This window comes from Delphinapterus leucas, chromosome 4 (genome assembly GCF_059928025.1).
Source record: "Delphinapterus leucas isolate spDelLeu-1000000601 "Yukka" chromosome 4, BTC_Dleu_Yukka2, whole genome shotgun sequence".
Lineage (NCBI taxonomy): Eukaryota > Metazoa > Chordata > Mammalia > Artiodactyla > Monodontidae > Delphinapterus > Delphinapterus leucas.
In genome coordinates, this window is record NC_143132.1 from 130,556,231 (window position 1) to 130,577,008 (window position 20,778).

The window sequence follows — 20,778 nt, forward strand, 5'->3', positions numbered from 1 at the left end:
TGTCATTCTTTTTCATGGCTGAATAGTATTCCATTGTGTGTGTTAGGTTGCTTCCATATTTTGGCAATTGTAAATAATGCTGCTATGAACATTGGGTGTGTGTATCTTTTCAAATTAATGTTTTTGTTTCTGTTCTGATATATACCCAGGATTGGAATTTCTGGATCGTGTGGTAGTTCTATTTCTGTTTAACTATTTTATTTAGATACATATTTATTTTTAATAGTTGATACATGCATATCATATAAAATTTAAAACAAATACAGTGAAATGTAAGTCTTCTGCCTCTCCTCATTCTCAGGAGGAAATCACTCTTAACTTTTTGTGTGTTGTTCCTTAGATAACCTATGCCTTTATGAATATATACACGAGTAAACCCCCACCCTCACAAATGGTAGAGTGGCATACTCATTGTTCTTTGTGTCTTTTCTTATTACTTAAAAAGATATTTGATATTATGGATCTGTAGTTTCAGAACGGCTTTATTCTTTTTCATGGTTTCTTAGTATTCTGTTGTATCAATATAACATAAACTTTCTCTATTTGTATGTGAATTGACATTGAAATTGTTTCTAATCTTTTGCTATAGTTTTTGACTAGTTTTGAAGTGGCCAGATTTGAAATCAAAGTTTGCAAGGTATGTGTGGGCACAGAGAGAGAGAAGGGCCATTATAATGATTGAGACAAGGGAGGAGGATGAGTAGGAGAAAATTTGGAGAGCTAGGAGAATGAAGGAAGAGAAAAAGTGAAGGAGAGAGGAATAAAGGATAGGAGTGAAATAACCCAGGTCTTTCCACGGCAGATACTAAAACCAGCCTCAACCTTTCTATTGCTGTCTTGGAACCAGATGGTTCCAAGTTATTAGCCATGTGATCTTGGGCAAGTTATCTGTTCTCTCTGTGCCTCCATTTCCTCATTTGCAAAATGGGATAATAACACCTCATCATATGTTAATAACACATACAGCTGTTGGTACAGCATCCATCCACATTGAGAAAGCTTTCTGCTCCCTCCACCCCCAGCTTTGCTCTTATTCAGCCTTTTATAGCTCAGGTGTACTCCTCTACAAAACCATCTAGGTTGCACCAGGAGCCCCACTTCTGTATCCTGTACCTTTGTCTTAGATTTCACCTCATTCCTTTGAAATTCCCATATCTAATTATTTACCCCCGTCTGAGGGTGGGGAACCATCTCTTGTAGTGTCTTGTATAATTTAGTTTCACCCTGCAACCACCACTAAAATACTTAGCACAGTGCCTGGCATATAGTAGGCACTTGATAATGTTTGACCTAAACTGAATAAAGCCTTGGGCCTTAGGAACATTGAACCTAGAGAAATGCTAATCTTTCCACCCTTTCCCCCACCGCCTAATTTTCATTCCCTGAGGCAACCGTTTTTCCTCGGTTTATATAAACAAATATATATATATATATACACACACACATATATATACACCCCCACACATATTTATATATCTCCCCTCTTTAAAAGTAAAACAATAGCATACTCTAAACATTGTTATGTACATTGTAGTCATCCCAAAAAGGAATGAAGTTCAATTCTGTGGGAACTTCACCCAAATGAAATTGTAAGCATTGTTAGGTTTTTGTGTAAGACTCTTGCTGGAGCGTGGATAGGTGTGATTGGTGAGTCTGCCATCTATCAGTTACAGTGAGATTGTAACAGCATTTTTTCCTGCACAACAAAGAAGCTTTGTAAATAAAATTTTAACATTTTGAAAAAAAATGGTAGGTACCATTTAATTTTTTTAAAATTTTGAGATAACTGTAGATTCACATGTTGTAACAAATAATATGGAAGAATCCTGGTTACCTTTTACTCATATTTCCCCAGTGGTAACATCTTGCATAACTATAGAAAAAATCAAAGCCAGGAAATTGACTTTGATACAATCCATCCACCTTATTCAAAACTCAGCAGTTTTACATGTACTTATTTATGTGTGTATTTAGTTCTGTGCATTTTCATCACATGTATAGATTTGTGCGATCACCACTACAGTCAAGATACAACAGTTATATCACAAGCCTCTCCCATGCTACTTCCATCCCTCCCACCCTTTTTAACCTCTGGCAACCAATAATCTGTTCTCCATCTCTATGATTTTGTCATTTTTAAGAATGCTATGTAAGGAATTCCCTGGCGGTCCAGTGGTTAGGACCCGGCACTTTCACCGCCAGGGGCCCAGGTTCGATCTCGCTGTTTGTGGAAGTAAGATCCTGTAAGCCGAGTGGCGTGGCCAAAAAAAAAAAAAAAAAGAATGCTATGTAAATTCTCTAGTATGTGACCTTTGAGATCGGCTTTTTTTCATTCAGCATAATGCCCTGAAGATTCACCCAAGTTACTGTGCATTATCAGTAGACATTCTCTTACATAGCCATATTATAGTTCTCAAATTTAGGAAATATAACATTGATAAAATATTATTATCTATAATCCATATTCCAGTTATACCAGTTGTATTAATTATACTCTACACTATTGCCACCATTGCCCAGTCCAGTATCACATTATGAGTATGATTGTCAGGTCTCTGTAATTTTCTTTAACATGGAACAATTCCTTTTTTCTTGTCTGTAATTACTTTGATATATTTGGAAAATACAGATCAGTTTATGTTGTAGAATGTCCCTTTTTTGGGTTTGTTGTTCTTCATGGTTAGATCCAGATTATTCATTTTTGTCAGGAGAACCATGGAAATGATATTGTATATCCCTTAGCATATGCATGATGGCAGTTCATTCCATTGTTGGTCATTTTAACTTTGATTACTTGATTAAAGTGATGTCAGCCTGATTTCTCCATTTAAAGTTATTAATTTTTGCTTTTGTCATTGATAAGTATTTTCGTGGGAGGATACTTTCGTGGGAGGACTCTGTAGGATACTACAGAGTCCAAGTAAAGACCCTGTTTCTCATCAAACTTTCACCAGTGTTAGCATCCCTTGAGGTTTTTTTTTGTACCTGAATTATTATTATCATGGTTGCAAAATGGTGATAAACTTTTAAAGGCCAGCAAAAAGGCAAAGCTGACTTCCACTTGAGCATCCAGTTGACAAAGTAGAAAAAACAATTCTTTCTTATATATATGTTAATAATATAAAAGCAAGCCTAAAAAGGCAAGGGGTAAATTGTATAGAAAAGGATAATAAATTTAGACCCTCCCCAAGAGTATAATTTTTAAGAGAAAAATGTAAGGGGTAATTTTTTTAATTTTTAAATTTTATTTATTTATTTTTGGCTGCGTTGGATCTTTGTTGCTGCATGCAGGCTTTCCCTAGTTGCGGCAGGTGGGGGCTACTCTTCGTTGCAGTGCGTGGGCTTCCCATTGTGATGGCTTTTCTTGTTGTGGAGCATGGGCTCTAGGCGCGTGGGCTTCAGTAGTTGTAGCACGCGGGCTTCAGTAGTTGTGGCTCGTGGCCTCTAGAGCACAGGCTCAGTAGTTGTGGCGCACGGGCTTACCTGCTCCACGGCATGTGGGACCTTCCTGGACCAGGGCTCGAACCTGTGTCCCCTGCGTTGCCAGGTGGATTCTTAACCACTGTGCCACCAGGGAAGCCCAAGGGGTAATTCTTGAGAAGTTAAGATTGGATCGTGAATTACGGAATGATAAAAGCATGTTTGAGAATCTGAAGGCAGAGGTAGTTAAAAAAAATTTTTTTAGGACAATGTTAGGTTTACAGAAAAATTACAAAGATTGTCCAGAGTTCCCATATACTCTGCATCCAGTTTCTCCTATTATCAACATTACTGTGGTACATTTGTTACATTTAACAAACCAGTGTTGATAAATTGTTATTAACTGAAGTCCATATTTTATTCATATTTCTTTGGTTTTTACCTAATGTCTTTTTTCTGTTTTTGCATTTCGTCCAGGATACCACATTGCATTGAGTTGCTGTATTTCCTTAAAGGTCCTCTTAGCTGACAGTTTCTCAGACGTTCTTTATTTTTGAAGACCTTGACAGTTCTGAGGAATACTGATCAGGTGTTTTTGCACAGTATCCTTCAATTGGATCTCTCTTGATGATTTTTTAAAAATGATTAGACTGTAGTTATGACTTTTTGGGAGGAAGACTACAGAGATAAAGTGCATTTTCATCACATACTATCAACATGACTTACATTGTTGATGTTGAGGGTGATCACCTGGCTGATATGGTGTTTGTCAGGTTTCTCCATTGTAAAGTTATTGTTTTCTTCCCCTTTTCATCTTATGCTCTTTGAATGCAAGGCACTATGTGCAGCCCACACTTAAGGAGAGGGGAGTTGTGCTCCATCTCTTTGAGGGGGGTGCGTATCTACATAAATTACTTGAAATTCTTCTGCATGGGATATACATCTCCTTCCCAACTCCCATTTATTTGTTTGTTTAGTCATTTATATTAGTGTGGACTTGTGGATTTTTATACTTTAGGTTATAATTCAATACTACTTAATTCTGTTGTTCAAAATGTTACAGCTTGGCCACTGGGAACTTTTTCAGTTGGCTTCTGTGTCCTTTTGACGTTGTTGTTGTTGTTTTAGCACTTTCTTACTTTCTTGTACCACAAGATGTTCAGGGCTTATCTTGTTTATTTCCTTCTTCACTCCTAGGATCAGTCATTTCTCCAAGGGGCCCTGGTTCATTTCATTGGAGGATGGTATTTAGAAACTAAGATCTGAGCACTGTGTGCTTATTACTACTAGGGTATCGTTGCTTCAAGGCCTTCTTGGCTGACAGAGCAAGGAAATATGTGAATATCTGAACCTGTGAATATATAATTTCTATGGATATTTCTTTTATTGTGTTTATTAGTTTTTAATTTTTAATTTTTTTGCCATGCTGCGTGGCATGCGGGGTCTTAGTTCCTCAATCAGGGTTCAAACCCATGCCCCCTGCAGTGGAAGCGTGGAATCTTAACCACTTGACCACCAGGGAAGTCCCTTGTTTTTAAAATTTTAAATAAATATTTTTAACCATCTCATTCCATGTTAAACTAAACATGAGTTTCTACTAATGTTTCCAACTCTAAATCATCCCAGCTTCTTGTTGCTTAACTGTGCCACTGCAATGGTAAGTAACCTGGCTTTTGGTTTTCTTAACAGTGTCTTTCACAGAAGTTTTTAATTTTAATTAGTCCAACTTCCCATTTTCCCCCCAATGGATCGTACTTTGTTTTTCTTTTTCTCCTTTTTAAAAATTTTTTGGCCATGCCATGCAGCACGTGGGATCCTAGTTCCCCAACCTGGGATCGAACCCGTGCCCCCTGCATTGGAAGCACGGAGTTCTAACCGCCGTACCGCCAAGGAAGTCCCTGGATCCTGCTTTTGATGTTGGCTGGAAAACTCATAGTGAAACCCAGGGTCACGTAGATTTTCCCCTGGAAGTTTCATAGTTTTGCATTTTACATCAGAAATAGCTTTTTGAGCTTCTTTTAAGTGAGAGATTTTTAGTAGTTGAATAAGTAATATATTTTGGCTTTTTTTTCTCCCTTTAATTTTTTGGATGGGATATAGATGTCAGTCTTAAGTTTCATGGTTAGAAATGGTGAAATGAAATTTTAGAACTTCTTTAGAGGTGAATAAAAAGTTCTAATAATTTCAGAATTGAATTATCATATGTCATATGGAGAAAATGAATCCATCTTTTCCCAGCCGTTACTCTGATTGAGGGTACAAGACATATACAGTAAAAATCAACATTAAGAGACAACATATAGGGCCTTCCCTGGTGGCGCAGTGATTAGGAATCCTCCTGCCAATGCAGAGGACACGGGTTCGATCCCTGGTCCAGGAAGATCCCACATGCTGTGGAGCAACTAAGCCCGTGGCCACAGCTACTGAGTCTGCACTCTGGAGCCCGCGAGCCACAACTACTGAGCCCACGCAACACAACTACTGAAGCCTGCATGCCTAGAGCCCGTGCTCCACAAGAGAAGCCACCGCAATGAGAAGCCCACACACTGCAACGAAGAGTAGCCCCCGCTTGCCGCAAGTAGAGAAAGCCCATGCGCAGCAATGAAGACCCAACGCAGCCAAAAATAAATAAGTAAATTTATTAAAAATAAAAAAAGAGAGAGACAACGTGTAGGGTAATGTTTAATTGTGTTTTAAAAAACCCTAAAATTCTGAGGAGACCAAGGTCAATGTGAGCTAGACTAGTAAAGGAAGGCATCCTGGAAGCCAGACTTGAATTTGGTCTTGAAGGACTTGGCAGTAAAATTTTCTTAATTGAGGGGTGGGACAAAATATAGATTGTAGGCAGTAAGGGAGCTAGTGGGGAAAGACAGATGGAGATAATCTTGGCTGATGAGGAAAGGAGAAAAAGGATGGAAAGAAAGCAAGGAGACACACGTGAGGTGTGTGTTTTTGCATTCAGAGGTGAAAGATCCGATTGGTAGAGGGGATTGAAAATGCCCTTTCCTGTACTTGGCAGGAATCAGATGCCTCAAGTACAGGAATTAGATGCCTCAAGATGCTGGATTTTGTGGGTTTTTAAACAAATTTATTGTTTTTGAACAAGTAGTACACTCCTATGATTCAAAATTCAAAAGGAAACAAAGAGTGTACAGTGAAGTCTCCTTTCTGCCTGTCTCCTAGCTACCCAATTTATATTCCTTGAAGCAACCAGTGATTACAAATGCATTTTTCCTAAGTGCTGTATAAGCAAATATATTCGTATTTATATATCTCCCTTCTTTTTTTTTAAAGAAACAAAAACATAGCATTCTCTAAACATTGTTCTGCACATTGCTTCCTCCCCCACACTTAATGTACCTCTACTTAATGTAATGTGTCAACTCATTCATTCCTGGGGTGCCTCTTTCTGCTGAGCGTGTATAGTTATCATGTGGCTGAATGAATGAAACAGTGATAGTCCTCTGAATGTTTCTTTTCAAGTCTGAAAATCACTGAAGATTTTATAAACAAACCACTGATGTGCTTATAATTGTGTGTTAACATATCTCTTAGTCTATATAGAAACTGTTGCCTTGCTGATTGAATTAAGGAAATCCTGCTTCTTTTTGTAAGGGGAAGAATCCTTTTGAAATGGGAAATGGACTTCCTAATGCTGATTTTAATACTTGCTGAGTTTTATTATTTTTTTTGTTGTTTTCTTTTGCGGTATGCGGGCCTCTCACTGTTGTGGCCTCTCCTGTTGCGGAGCACAGGCTCTGGATGCGCGGGCTCAGCAGCCATAGCTCACGGGCCTAGCCGCTCCGCGGCATGTGGGATCCTCCAGGACCGGGACACGAACCCGTGTCTCCTGCATCGGCAGGCGGACTCTCAACAACTACGCCACCAGGGAAGCCCCTCTTTTTTTTTTTTTTTTTTTTTTTTAAGAACTGGCTCTGGGGGCTTCCCTGGTGGCACAGTGGTTGAGAGTCTGCCTGCTGGTGCAGGGGACATGGGTTCAAGCCCTGGTCAGGGAAGATCCCACATGCCGCAGAGTGGCTGGGCCTGTGCGCCACAACTACTGAGCCTGCGCTCTAGAGCCCGCGAGCCACAACTACTGAAGCCCGCACGCCTAGAGCCTGTGCTCCACAGCAAGAGAAGTCACCGCAATAAGCCCACGCACCATAACAAAGAGTAGCCCCCGCTTGCCACAACTAGAGAAAGCCCTGCACACAGCAACAAAGACCAAAGGCAACCAAAAATAAATAAATAAATAAATAAATAAATTTATTTAAAAAAAAAAACTGGCTCTGGAGTCAAACTGCCAAGCTTTTTTTAAAATTATTTTTTATTTTTTTACGGTACGCGGGCCTCTCACTGCTGTGGTCTCTCCCGTTGCGCAGCACAGGCTCCGGACGCGCAGGCTCAGCGGCCATGGCCCACGGGCCCAGCCGCTCCGTGGCATGTGGGATCCTCCCGGACCGGGGCACGAACCCCCGTCCCCCGCATTGGCAGGCGGACTCTCAACCACTGCGCCACCAGGGAAGCCCCAAGTTTTTTAAAAAAAAATTTATTAAATTAATTTTTTTTTGGCTGCGTTGGGTCTTAGTTGCGGCACTCAGGATTTTTTGTTGTGGTGGGCAGGCTTCTCTCTAGTTGTGGCGCGCGGGCTCCAGAGCGCGTGGGCTCTGTGGTTTGCGGTACACAGGCTCTCTAGTTGAGGTGCATGAGCTCAGTAGTGTGGTGCGCGGGCTTAGTTGCCCCGCGGCATGTGGGATCTTAGTTCCCTGACCAGGGATTGAACCCACATCACTTGCATTGTAAGACGTATTCTTTACCACTGGACTACCAGGGAAGTCCCCTTACTGAGTTTTCTAAAGGCTGGTGCTCAAAGTATGCTAGGAAAGAAATTGCAGAAATTAAGAATTCTTAAGGAATTGTGTGTCATGCATTTAATGACCAGATTTTAGCTAATTTTATAAAGATGTTCTTAACAGTTGGTGAGAATATCAAATGAGAGTAATAATCATTGTTGTATCCACTTAATTTAAAGGCCGTATGAGGCTTTTCTTTCTTTTTGGGGGGGGGCATGTCAGGTGGCAAGCGGGATCTTAGTTCCCCGACCAGGGATTGAACCCATGCGCCCTGCATTGGGAACTTGGAGTCTTAACCACTGAACCGCCAGGGAAGTCCCTGAGGCTTTTTGAATAGGTCACATAATAAATAAATAAAAATGAGAATATAGTGAAATTGTAGTGAACATAATGGATAACAGTTTCTCTCCCCTTCAGAAAAAAAGCCTGTTTTTCTTTCTTTTTTTTTTTTTTTTTTTTTTGGCCATGCCACATGGCTTGCAGGATCTTAGTTCCCCAGCCAGCGATTGAACCCAGGCCATGGCAGTGAAAGCGCTGAGTCCTAACCACTGGACCACCAGGGGACTCCTGGAAAAGTCTGTTTTCTAAACTATGCCATTATTATTGTTCTGTGAACCTTGTTCTAAGAGTATGCCAAAGTGAATGTCTTTGTGTGGTACCATATTTACGGGTTGTGGTTCCAGTGAAAAATATGTCGTGATTTTAACTACTAAAAGTTTAAGTGATCTGCTTTTATAAAACATAATAGGAACTGGGAAATTATTTTAATGACTATTTTCTAAAATATTCACATGGCTTTTTCTCTTTAAGAGGTCAAGTAATTTGTCTAGAAAATGTGGTAACAGTATTAACCTGTGTTGTAAGTGATTTAACAGTAATTGAATGCTTTGCTAATATGATGTGGAATACTAGTGAGCTGACTCTGGTCAAAATTCAGACCTTTGGAATGTCAGATTTGTTATTGCAAGAGGTTGGGGCTTTCCTAGGCATGCAAGGTAAAGACTTCCTGAAAATTATGGCAGAGAGACTCTGCATTTTAGAGCTTTATTTTACAGTTGAGAATGGAGACCTAGAGAAGGAGGCCGCCACCTCTAGGGTGTGCAGGCTGCATTGGCTTCCCTAGGGCCGCAGGCTCCTTTAGCTCTGCATTGAATTTACCCTTCATGCTTGAGAATTGTTCCAAGAGCTTTTCTCATCGACTTGGTTAGTGTGACATCCCACCCTAACCCCATCCCAGGCCTTACTTTAAAAGGATTTCTTTTTCCCTGGCACAGGTACTTCTTCAGATACCCAGTTAATGAACAAACCTAGAGATATTGGTTGAGCATTGAGGTTATTGGTCTAGGTATAAGAGAGAGAGGCAAGTATGTGTCCTATCTTCAATGATGTTATGATGTTGTTTAATTGGATTGGGAGGGTGATGTTCATTCATAGAAATGTAAGGAGGCATTGATTTGAAATCAAACAATGTAAATAAAGACAAGAAAATATGTTTTTCGTATTCTAATTTGGTTGACAAAATTTTAAGAAATTCATAAGCTGGGAATGCCTGTTTGATCCTTAGTCATCCATCACTGGCACTCTCCCTACCTTGACACCAACCCCCCCTCCCCCATTTTTTTTTAAAACAGTGGTTTAATTGTCTTGTTGCAGAGGTGATACTTTTATTTAGTCAGAAGGCTGGAGCAGTGGGTGTTTGTTTATAGTCTAAGATGCTTTTTAGGATGTTCTTTTCTTTTTCCCTCAGGGCTGAACTTTGTAAAGTCTAATCTAGTATGATTATGCCAGGTCTGAATGTATCCTTTATTCTACTTCTAGCATTGTTGTCAATTTATCATAAGATTTTTCTTTTATACATTTCTGTTAGCTGAAGAGTTGGCCATGGAAAATCTGCTTCATTCACATATACCTTTATCTATTAGAGTGTGAATATTTTCCTATATTTACCATTTATTCATGGAATGTTTATTGAGAAGATATATGCTCTATGAGGCACTGGGGATGCAAAGTTGAAGAAAGCTCATGGCTTGAAGGAACTTTAAGAGAGACAGACAAATGAACAGATAATTCTAATACTGTGTGTTACATGCAAATGATAGAGCCTCTTCACGGTATTGTGGGAGGCATAGAATGGAGCAGTGATGATTTCCAATAAACAAACAAACAAACAAAAAGAATGGAGCAGTGGTTCTCAAAGTACAGTCTGGGGACCTCTGGAGGTCCCCGAGCTCTTTCTCAGAGATCTGCAAGGTCAAAGCTATTTTCATAACTTAAGACATTATTTGCTTTTCTTTTGCCCTTATTTGTTTACGAGTATACGATGGAGATTGCCAGAGGCAATATAAATTGTGTTATCTCAATTGACTGGGTGCAAAGCAGAGATGAGAATCTAGCTGTTTTCTATTAAGGCAGACGTTAAGGAGATTTGCAGAAGTGTAAAATTGTATCACTCTTCTCACGAAAGGTTTTCTTTGAAAAATGTGGTTTTTAAAACTAAAATATGTTTAAAAATAAAATGTTTTTAAGTAAACATTTAATAGGTTTACTATTTTTTACATGAATAAAAATTTAAAATCCTTGGTTTTAATTTCAAATTCAGTAAATATTGATAGATATAACCTACATAGACAAGAGCTTTTGAGTCCTCAGTAATTTTTTTTTTTTTTTTTTGCGGTACGCGGGCCTCTCACTGCTGTGGCCTCTCCCGTTGCGGAGCACAGGCTCCGGACCACAGGCTCCGGACGCGCAGCCTCAGCGGCCATGGCTCACGGGCCCAGCCGCTCCGCGGCATGTGAGATCTTCCCGGACTGGGGCACGAACCCGTGTCCCCTGCATCGGCAGGCGGACTCTCAACCACTGCGCCACCAGGGAAGCCTCTCAGTAATTTTTAAGAGTGTGAAGGGAAGCTGAAACCAAAAAGTTTAAGAACCACTGGAATAGAAATTTCTAAACTGGTCTTCAGGAGAGAGGTGGGCAAGGAAGTATTCCTGTGGGAGGTGATACCAGGGCTTAGTGACAGGTGTTTAAAAATCTGCCAGCTGTAATGTAAAGAGGGAGGGAGTTTCAGAAAATAGGTAGGAAGAGGTGAATCACAGAAGGCCTTGTATGCCAGACTGAGAAGTTTGTTTCTAAATAGTTTCTAAAATATGTTAATTTCTAACCTTACATATGAAGTGCTGTTGGAAGCTATTTTACTATATATTTACTATTTTACTATATATGTATTTTTAAATATAAGGAGGTTAGAAGATTGTGTTTTTGATTTTATTTGCTAAATTGGCTGTCAGCATTTTGTATATCAAGGGTGTTCTTTGCTTACAATACTATTTAACATTGACAACAGATGAATAATCTGTGACTTCAAGTCCTTAAAGAAATTATTGTATTTCCTATAAAATGTGGGTTTCAGGTAACCATTTGTCAGTGATACCAAATTCTTGTAAACTGTTTTTAATATGTCAGTTATGGTTGTAAGTTCTGACAGACTTCTGAACCTAGAGATTAAGTTAATAAGAAAACTCAGAGCCGAATGTTCAAATAGAGGGCCAATGAGAAAATATTAGAAAAGCATATATCTGATAAGGAATATATATAATAATATAAAGAACATTTACAACTCAATAATAAAAATTTAAATAACCCAACTTAAAAATAGGCAAACTGGTTTGAATAAATGTTTTTCCAAGGAAGATATAAAAATGGCTAATAAGCACATGAACAATTGCTCAACATTATCTGTCATTAGGGAAATGTAAATTGAAACCATAATGAGATGTGCTTCACATTACAAGTATGGCTATAATCAAAAGATGGGCAGTAACAAATGTTGCATGTGGATTTGGAATCCTCATACATTGCTGGTTGGATTGTAAAGTAGCGCATCTGTTTTGGTAAAGCAGTTTGTCAGTTCCTTAAAATGTTAAACAGAATTACCATATGACACGGCAATTCCACTGCTAGGTTTATGGCCAAGAGAATTGAAACACATGTTCATACAAAAACTTGTACATGAGTGTTCAAAGCAGTCTTATTCATAATAGCCAAAAAGTGGAAACAACCCAAATGTCCACAGCTAATGAATGGATAAGCAAAATGCATTTTATCCATACAGTGGAATAGTATTCAGTCTTAAAAAGGAATGCAATTCTTATACATGCTGCAGTATCGATGTTCCTTGAAAACATTATGCTGTCAAAGAAGCCAGTCACAGAAGACTATGTATTGTATGATTCCATTTATATAAAATGTCCAGAATAGGCAATTCCATGGAGAAATATTGGAAACAATTTCAGACTTAATAGAAAAGTTTAAAAAATAATAGAGAGTTAAAGTTACATGGATTACAAGCTATCCTCAAGACTTTTCGTATTTTCCTGTGGAAGAAAAAAACATGTAAATAATAAATGAGAATTGCAAGTACTGTTAACTATTATGAAGGTAGTAAAGTGGTAGGGAATGAACCAGGTTACAATCTTAATTGTGGTACACAGGAAACTTCTTAGAAGAGGTAACTTTTGAATTGAGACATGGATGTTAGAAGGTGGTAGATGACCTGGGGCAGAACATTCTAATCTGAAAGAATAGCAAGTACAAAAGCACTAAGTTAAGGAACAAAGTAAGAGTGAGAGGAACAAAAAGCAAATCATTATGACTAGAAAGAAGTCAGTGAGGAAGAATGGAAGATGAAGTCAGAGGTAGACAAGTACCAGATCATAAAAGGTCTTTGTAGTGCATAGTTGCAACTCAGGTAGGGTTACAGTGGGAAGTTTTGTAAGGTATTAAGCAAACAATCGGAGTAAATCTGATTTCTGCTCTGTGAGGTACATTGTAGTTACTCTGACACAGATAAACTGTAGGGCAGCTAGAGTGGAGACAGAGAGACTGATTAGGAGGGTGCTGAAGCAGAACAGCCCAGAAATGCTGATAGTGGCTTTGACCAACGGTCCCCAACCTTTTTGGCACCAGGGACCGGTTACATGGAAGACAATTTTTCCACAGAGGGTTGGGGAAGGGGGTGGTTTCAGGATGATTCAAGCACATTACATTTATTGTGCACTTTATTTCTATTATTATTACATTGTAATATATAATGAAATAATTATACAACTCACCATAATGCAGAATCAGTGGGGCCTTGAGCTTGTTTTCACTTGCCACTCACTGATAGGGTTTTGATATGAATCTGCAAGCAATTGATTTATTATGGTCTCTCTGTGCAGTCAGACCTCTCTCTAATGATAGTCTGTATTTGCAGCCACTCCCCAGCACTAGCATCACTGCCTCAGCCCCACCCCAGATCATCAGGCATTAGATTCTCATAAGGAGCACGCAGCCTAGATCCCTCGCTTGCGCAGTTCATAGTAGGGTTCGCTCTCCTATGAGACTCTAATGCTGCTGCTGATCTGACAGGAGGTGGAGCTCATGTGGTAATGCGAGCGATGGGGAGTGATGGGGAGCGGCTCTAAATACAGATGAAGCTTTGCTTGCTTGCCCGCCTGCCACTGTGCAGCCCGGTTCCTAACAGAGCATGGAGTGGTACCGGTCCATGGCCTGGGGGTTGGGGACCCCTGGCTTAGACTGAGGCTGTGTCAGGGACAGTGGGAGTGTTGGTTGAGTTTGATATGTTTTGGCTGGTAGAGCCAGTTTTTTTTGGTTTTTTGTCTGAGATGTTGTTTGAGGGGAAGCAGAACAGGAGGATATCAGTAGTTTACACTGTTAAAATATTGGAAACAATCTAAATACCCATAAACAGTGGTATATCTACACAGTGAAGTACAGTCCAGATGTAAAAAAAGAATCAGGAAGATCTCTGTGAACTGATACAAAGTAATTTCCAGGATTGTTAAAGAAAAAAAGCAGAGTACAAAAGAATAACTATCTTCTATGTTAACTAGGTTAACTAGGATGTATTTAAAAGGCATCCTTAAAGTTTGCTTTTCTCCTTGTTTCCCAGCTTTTGCCAGTATTTGATAAAATTTGAAAACCCATTTTGAATTGTAAACACCTGTCTGTCGCACAGTTCTTAGGTGTATTTGAATAGTTGATTATTCTGTTCTCTGCTTCCTTTTCCTCAAGCCACATGGGACAGCCCTTATTGGAATGTCTGTATCAGTTAGTGTTTGAGACTCTGGGAGAAATGCTTGGTCCCTATAACGCTGTCTACCTTCTTAGAAAATGTTATATATACTTATTTCTTGTTATCATTATATCTCATAATTTCTTTAAAACAAAAAATGAACAAAAGTTCATAAAAATTTAGCATTCCAACAGCAGCTGTTTTTCTACTTTATTACCATTTTTTTTGTGGGGGGGAGGTCATGCCATGTGGCATGTAGGATCCTAGTTCCCTGACCAGGGATCCAACCTGTGCTCCCTGCAATGGAAGCATGGATTCTTAACCACTGGACTGCCGGGGAGGTCCCTTTATTAACTTTTAGTAGACATACTTAACTTTTTATTGATTGATTGATTGATTGTGGTACGCGGGCCTCTCACCATTGTGGCCTCTCCCGTTGCGGAGCACAGGTTCCGGATGCACAGGCTCAGTGGCCATGGCTCACGGGCCCAGCCGCTCCGTGGCATGTGGGATCTTCCCGGACCGGGGCACGAACCCGTGTCCCCTGCATCGGCAGGTGGACTCTCAACCACTGCGCCACCAGGGAAGCCCTAGTAGACATACTTAACTTTTTACATAGGTTTATGTAACACTTCTAAACTGATTGAGATGTTTTCTTAATATTTTCAGTGATTCTATATGTATGAAAGCTTTACATCTAAGATACTGATATATTTCAGTAAGGAAAAGTGTTATTGGAGTTGCTGTTTTCTTCAAAACAGGGACTGAATGAAGTAAAATGCCTTTGGGGTTAAGCAGAACATTAAGTGGGATTTTAGCTACACGTGTAGTTTCTTTAATTCATTCAGTGAACATTTTTGATTACCTGCCCTAATCAAAGGCATTTTGCAGGTACTTGGATTGTAAATATGAATATGACTCTCTACTTGCTCTGAGGGATCCACAGTCCTGCAGGGGAGATAAGCAAACTAATATTTGTAATGCACTGTAATAAATGAGTTACATACAAGTCATAGCAGGATCCCATGGGAGTAAGCCTTGGGGGATCAGAAAGGGCTCTAGAGAAAATGCCACCTGAACTGGTGTAGGTGCATAGGAGCTGGCCTGATGGACAGACAGCAACATCTGCACAGAGGCTTGCACCCCAAACTCTCTCATACTTAATCTTGTCGTTACCAGAATTTAGTCAAATAGTGTCTTGCATTTTAGGTAAATGAGAGATGAATGATATAATTCAGTATGGAGGACAATTCAGTATAGGGATTATCTCATTGTTTTAGTTTAAGGAGGAGATACTACTGGCGGCAAACACTAGATGCCTCCCTTTTGTACATTCCCTTATTTATTAGACCATGATTTAGTTATTAGGGTGAATTACTGGTGAGTAGAAAAGACTAGCCCCTGGACTTACCAGGTGAGAGTGTGAGAATCCTTAGGTGAGGCTTTTGTTCAGAAGAGACATGAGGCTTTATATAACTGTTAGGGGAGAGGAGGTTGACCCTGACTCTGAGAGAAGCAAAATGGAATTTCGGAGGAAACATACTTTCTCAAGGAAAGTAGTATTAGAGATCTTGGGCTGATGACTTAGGCCAGATAGATGTGTTCACACTACAGACTTCAGTGAGATGGATAATGTTGTTGCCTCAGTTACAGAGACAGTAAAAGAATAGTTTTTGTCATCGTGTGTGTATGTTGATAGTATTTGGACCCTATTTTGGTTTATTAATTTACTAATCTATGGATAATAGTAATAGATTCCCATGGGATTAAAAACCTTTTCAATATAAGAAAGTTAAACAGTAGAAACTTTCCCACCTCTAGCCCTCAGCCACCCTGTTCCTATTTACTGCATTCCTCCAACACTCCACTCTGTCCCGGAAACTATTTATTAGCCTCTTAGGGATTCTTCTAGAGTTTCTTTACATAAATAAAGGCAATAAAAGTACAGACACTTTTTTCTATCCAAAAAACTCACCAACTCCAAAGGTAGCGTACTATACCCGTTGTTCTGCAGATTGGTCTTCTTACCCTCCCCTTTGTACATTGTGTTTTTTACTTAACAGTGGAGATCTTTACCAAAGACCTTTCCATAGAGTATATAGTTTTGTTTTGTTTTTTAACTTGTATGATTTCCCTTTGGATAATTTATTTAACCAATTCCCTGTTGGTAGACGTTTGGCTTGTTTCTGGTTTTTTATTATTGTAACAGTATTGCAGTGAACTACCTTGTACATATGGCATTTTGCCCATATGCAAGTATATAATTATGGAATAAATTCAGATGTGGTATTACTAATAAAAGGCCATATATCGTTGTAATTTTGATAGATTGCTAAATTGCCCTTATGTTTGGACCCTGACTCTCCCACCAATGAAAAGAGGTAATGTGTGTTTCTCTCCCCCTTCCCCAGCTTTATTGAGATTTAATTGACATATAACATCATGTAAATTTAAGGTGTACAGTGTAATGATTTGATACAGGTATATATTGCAAAATATTTACCACAATAAGGTTACATAAATCACATACTTACATTATGTTGTTGTTATGCTGGATGACGTATATTTCTTCACAGCCTTGCCAACAATGTACCATGGTAAACAGGTTGAAAATTGTGTAATTTTAATTTGCATTTTTCTAATGCGTGAGGTTGGGAGTCTGTCCATATTTTTAAGACTCCCCCCACGCCCCGTGTTCTGTGAACTTAACTATTTCATGGGGTTTTTGAAGCAGAAATTGTTATCCTTATTTATACTTTTTTTTTCTAATTCAAGTGTAACATATGTACAGCAGAGTGTATAAATCTTAAGGGTGTAGTGAGGTGGATTTTTTATAAGCCTCTGACACTCATTCTGGATGTTTTTTGGTGATTTTTACCAAAAGATGTCAACAAAGATTTCAGACTACAGCCAGGATATATATTCTTTTTTCAAATGGTCCTTACATGGTTTGTGTACTAAAATATTAAAGGTTGTAGTTGTCTTATTAGGACATCAGGAAAAAGAATCAAGTTCACATGAGGCATTCCTGCTACCTGATAGTGACTGTAAGATGCATTTCTATATCAAAGGTGTTAAAATGTGGAAAACAGGGCTTCCCTGGTGGCGCAATGGTTGAGAGTCTGCCTGCCGATGCAGGGGACATGGGTTCGTGCCCCGGTCTGGGAAGATCCCACATGCCGCGGAGCGGCTGAGCCTGCGCGTCCGGAGCCTGTGCTCCGCAACAGTGAGAGGCCCGCGTACCGCAAAAAAAAAAAAAAAAAATGTGGAAAACACTTCATCTCAAAAATAATGAAATATGTTAGATAATGCCAGATTGATTTTTCCTTAGAGGTCATACTAATTTACACTGTCACCAGGAAGGTAAAATGTTTTGGTTATTCCACATAATCTCAAACAGTTGATACTGTCAGATCTTTTTGTCAGTCTAACAAATGCGATATAGTGGTTCACTGTGTTTTTTCTTTTAACTTTTTTCAGTGAAGTATAACACATACAGTAAATGGCAAAAAATCATCAATATATAGTATCATGATTTATCACAAAGTAAACAGATCCATGTAACCATCACCAAGAAGTAGAACACTGCCAGGAGACCAGAAACTCTGCTTTTGTATACCACCTCCCACCCCACTCACTTCTGCTTGCTTCCTTCCCAAGGGTAGTCACTATTCTGACAGCTAACACCCTAGAATTAGTTTTGCCCATTAGTTTTTGCCCTATATTGTGTCAAATTGGTTATTATTTTTTGCTTTCCTTTTCCCTTTTAAATAGATATTATTTTTTTAGAGCAGTTTTAGTTTTACAGTATAATGGAGCAGGAAGCACATAGAGTTCCCATTTATCCCAGCCCCCCCCCCCCCCACAGCCTCCTCAGCTGTCAACATCCTGTACCAGCAAATTGGTTATTTTTGAGTTGACTAATTACCTTACTTTTGGGAAAGTAAACAGTCTGATACACTTTGACATCATTCTAAAATTTGTTTTATAACATTGCTTTCACTTTAAAAGCATATTATTCACCTTATTTCAAAAGAAAAGAAGCCAAGACTAGAATTAAATTATTTGCTTCCTAGCCAAATTTTATTTTGAAGGTTCCAAATGAAAAAGATTTTCAACTTTAATAACAACAATCATGCTCTCCTTTGATTCCTGCTAATTTAATGAAACTTGAAGATTTTTCAGCCTTTTCTCCCTTTTTTTTAAACGTAAAATGTTCTAACCAGATGGTTGAAATTTTTTATTAAAATTTCTGACTTGGAGTATTACTGACAAATGTAAACAATTCCAGACTTGGCATGTGGCACAAGTTCCAGTCCAATTTGGTTTTTTAAAATTAATTAATTTGTTTGGCTGTGTTGGTCTTAGTTGCGGCACGTGGGAGGTGTGTGGGCTCTTTGTTGTGGTGAACGGGCAGCAGAGCATGCGGGCTCAGTAGTTGCAGCGCGCCGGCTTAGTTGCCCTGCGGCATGTGGGATCTTAGTTCCCTGACCAGGGATCCAACCCGCGTCCCCTGCATTGGAAAGGTGGATTCTTAACCACTGGACCACCAGGGAAGTCCCTCCAATCCAATCTGAGTGGGCTTGCCCAGAAATGAATTCAATGATAATGATTAGGAGGCTACTATCACAAAGGTCATAAAGTCCTGAAATGTTGTTTGTGAAGAATGGGGCATAATGGCTGAGAGAAGAGAGCTGTGAGCTCACTGATCCTTGGAAAGCACTCATGAATTAGGGCTCAGATGAAAAGGCAAAGCCATAAAGTTTTATGAAGGCTATAGGATTTTCTCAGTGAACCAGAAAACTGACTCAAAAAATGATTGATATTTTTGACTACATTAAAATTAATGTCCATCTAAAAACACCGTAAGGAAGATGAAAAGATAAACCGCAAACTTGGGAGGAAAATTGTAATATATGTAATAGAGAATTAGTGTCCTGAACAGGGCCACCTTTATGGATGTACAACCTGTGCAGTCATACAGGGCCCCACACGTATTTTAACGCTAAGCTGTTACTGTCTTGAAATTAATTTTTGAATAAGTGGCCCTGCTTTTTTATTTTGTACTGGGCACTGCAAATTATGTAGCCAGTCCTGGTCCTGAATATACAAAGCATATTATTTCATAAGAAAAAGACAATCCAATAAAATTGCCTAAGAACTGTGAACAAAGGAATGCAGAAACAAACATGGATCATTAATAAACTTGTGAAAAGGTCTTCAACCTTATTAGATCTTCAACCTAATCAAGGACAAACAGATTACAGTGTGATGCCATTTTATGTGTTCTGTATTGCTACAAATTAAGAAATCTGACTCTACCAGGTATTGGAGAAGATGTGTTAGCGATTCATATACTGCTGGAGAATTGGTAAGGTGATTCAGTTGAAGACATGTTGGCATTTTTGGTAAACTTGGGAATTTGGATGTCCTATGTATAACTCACCAATTTTCCACTTCTAGGTTTAAAGCCTAACCCTTAAGAAATTCTTCTGTAAGTGTACCTGGAGACTTGTTTAGTAATGTTGATAAAAGCAAAAAACTAAACCATCCAAATGTTTGTCAACAGAGTAGATAAATACACTGTGGCATATTTATATAGTGAAATACCATATAGAGCAATGAAAATGTAACATGGATAAAGCTTAGAAAAATATTGAGTGAAAAAATTCAAGTCCCCGAAGACTTGGTATGCTGTGATAACTTAGCATACCAAGTTATCAAGCTGAAAAAGGGAGCAGGGGACACAGAACTAAACAAAATATTGTTTAATGACATAATACATATGTGACAAAGTATGTTTTAAAAAGTAGTGGAATAATAAATATTTAGGATAAAGGTTGGGAGGAGAGGAGCATGTAGGTAATGTTACTGATGTTCTTATGTGGCGTGGTGATTTACAATTTACAGTGTTCATCTTAATGCTTGCTTACATTCATCTTTCCATATATTTTGTGTGTGTCAAATATTACATTAAAGAAGAAAAGGGGGAAAATGAAATAAGCTACTCATGGTTAGCAGCTTATGATCCAGTTGGAGGAATGGGTTGGGAAATAGAAAGAAAACTAGCATATTACAGAAAAGTTTTCAAGAAAGAGGAGGTAATCTACATAAGAGAATCCAGATAGTTGCACAGGACGTCCACTTAACTCCCTTTCAGCTGTAATGTTCTGTAACTTAAATATTGTGGTTCATGTGTTTTCTATATTTTCCCCATATTTAAAAATACAGTTATAAGCAATTATGTCATATAAGTAGTAAAATTATTTTTAATTTAGTCCATTTAGGTGTTAATATCTTTTATCTTCACCCTTTTTGGCAGCGTATCTTCTAATCTGAAAAAGTCTTCCATGAAAACTTCACTTTTAAAAAATAAGTAATGCCATCTGTTTTCCTAAAAGACTGAAATGGGGGCTGTCATTTCAAGGT

General features: G+C 38.8%; 1 protein-coding gene across 7 annotated transcripts in view; it reads left to right on the forward strand.

The window, feature by feature from the left end:
* PIK3CB (phosphatidylinositol-4,5-bisphosphate 3-kinase catalytic subunit beta) overlaps positions 1-20,778 on the forward strand; it is a 190,979-nt gene that overhangs the window by 26,243 nt on the left and 143,958 nt on the right. For 5 of the 7 annotated variants that reach the window (XM_030761527.2, XM_089911087.1, XM_022582608.3 and 2 more), the window contains exon 2: positions 20,672-20,776. The exons of 1 other annotated variant lie outside the window; for it this stretch is intronic. The gene's annotated coding sequence lies outside the window, so the exon portion shown is untranslated. Of the gene's footprint in view, positions 1-7,378; positions 20,777-20,778 lie in introns of those variants that run through there. One more of the 7 variants, XM_089911080.1, reaches the window with a different exon arrangement.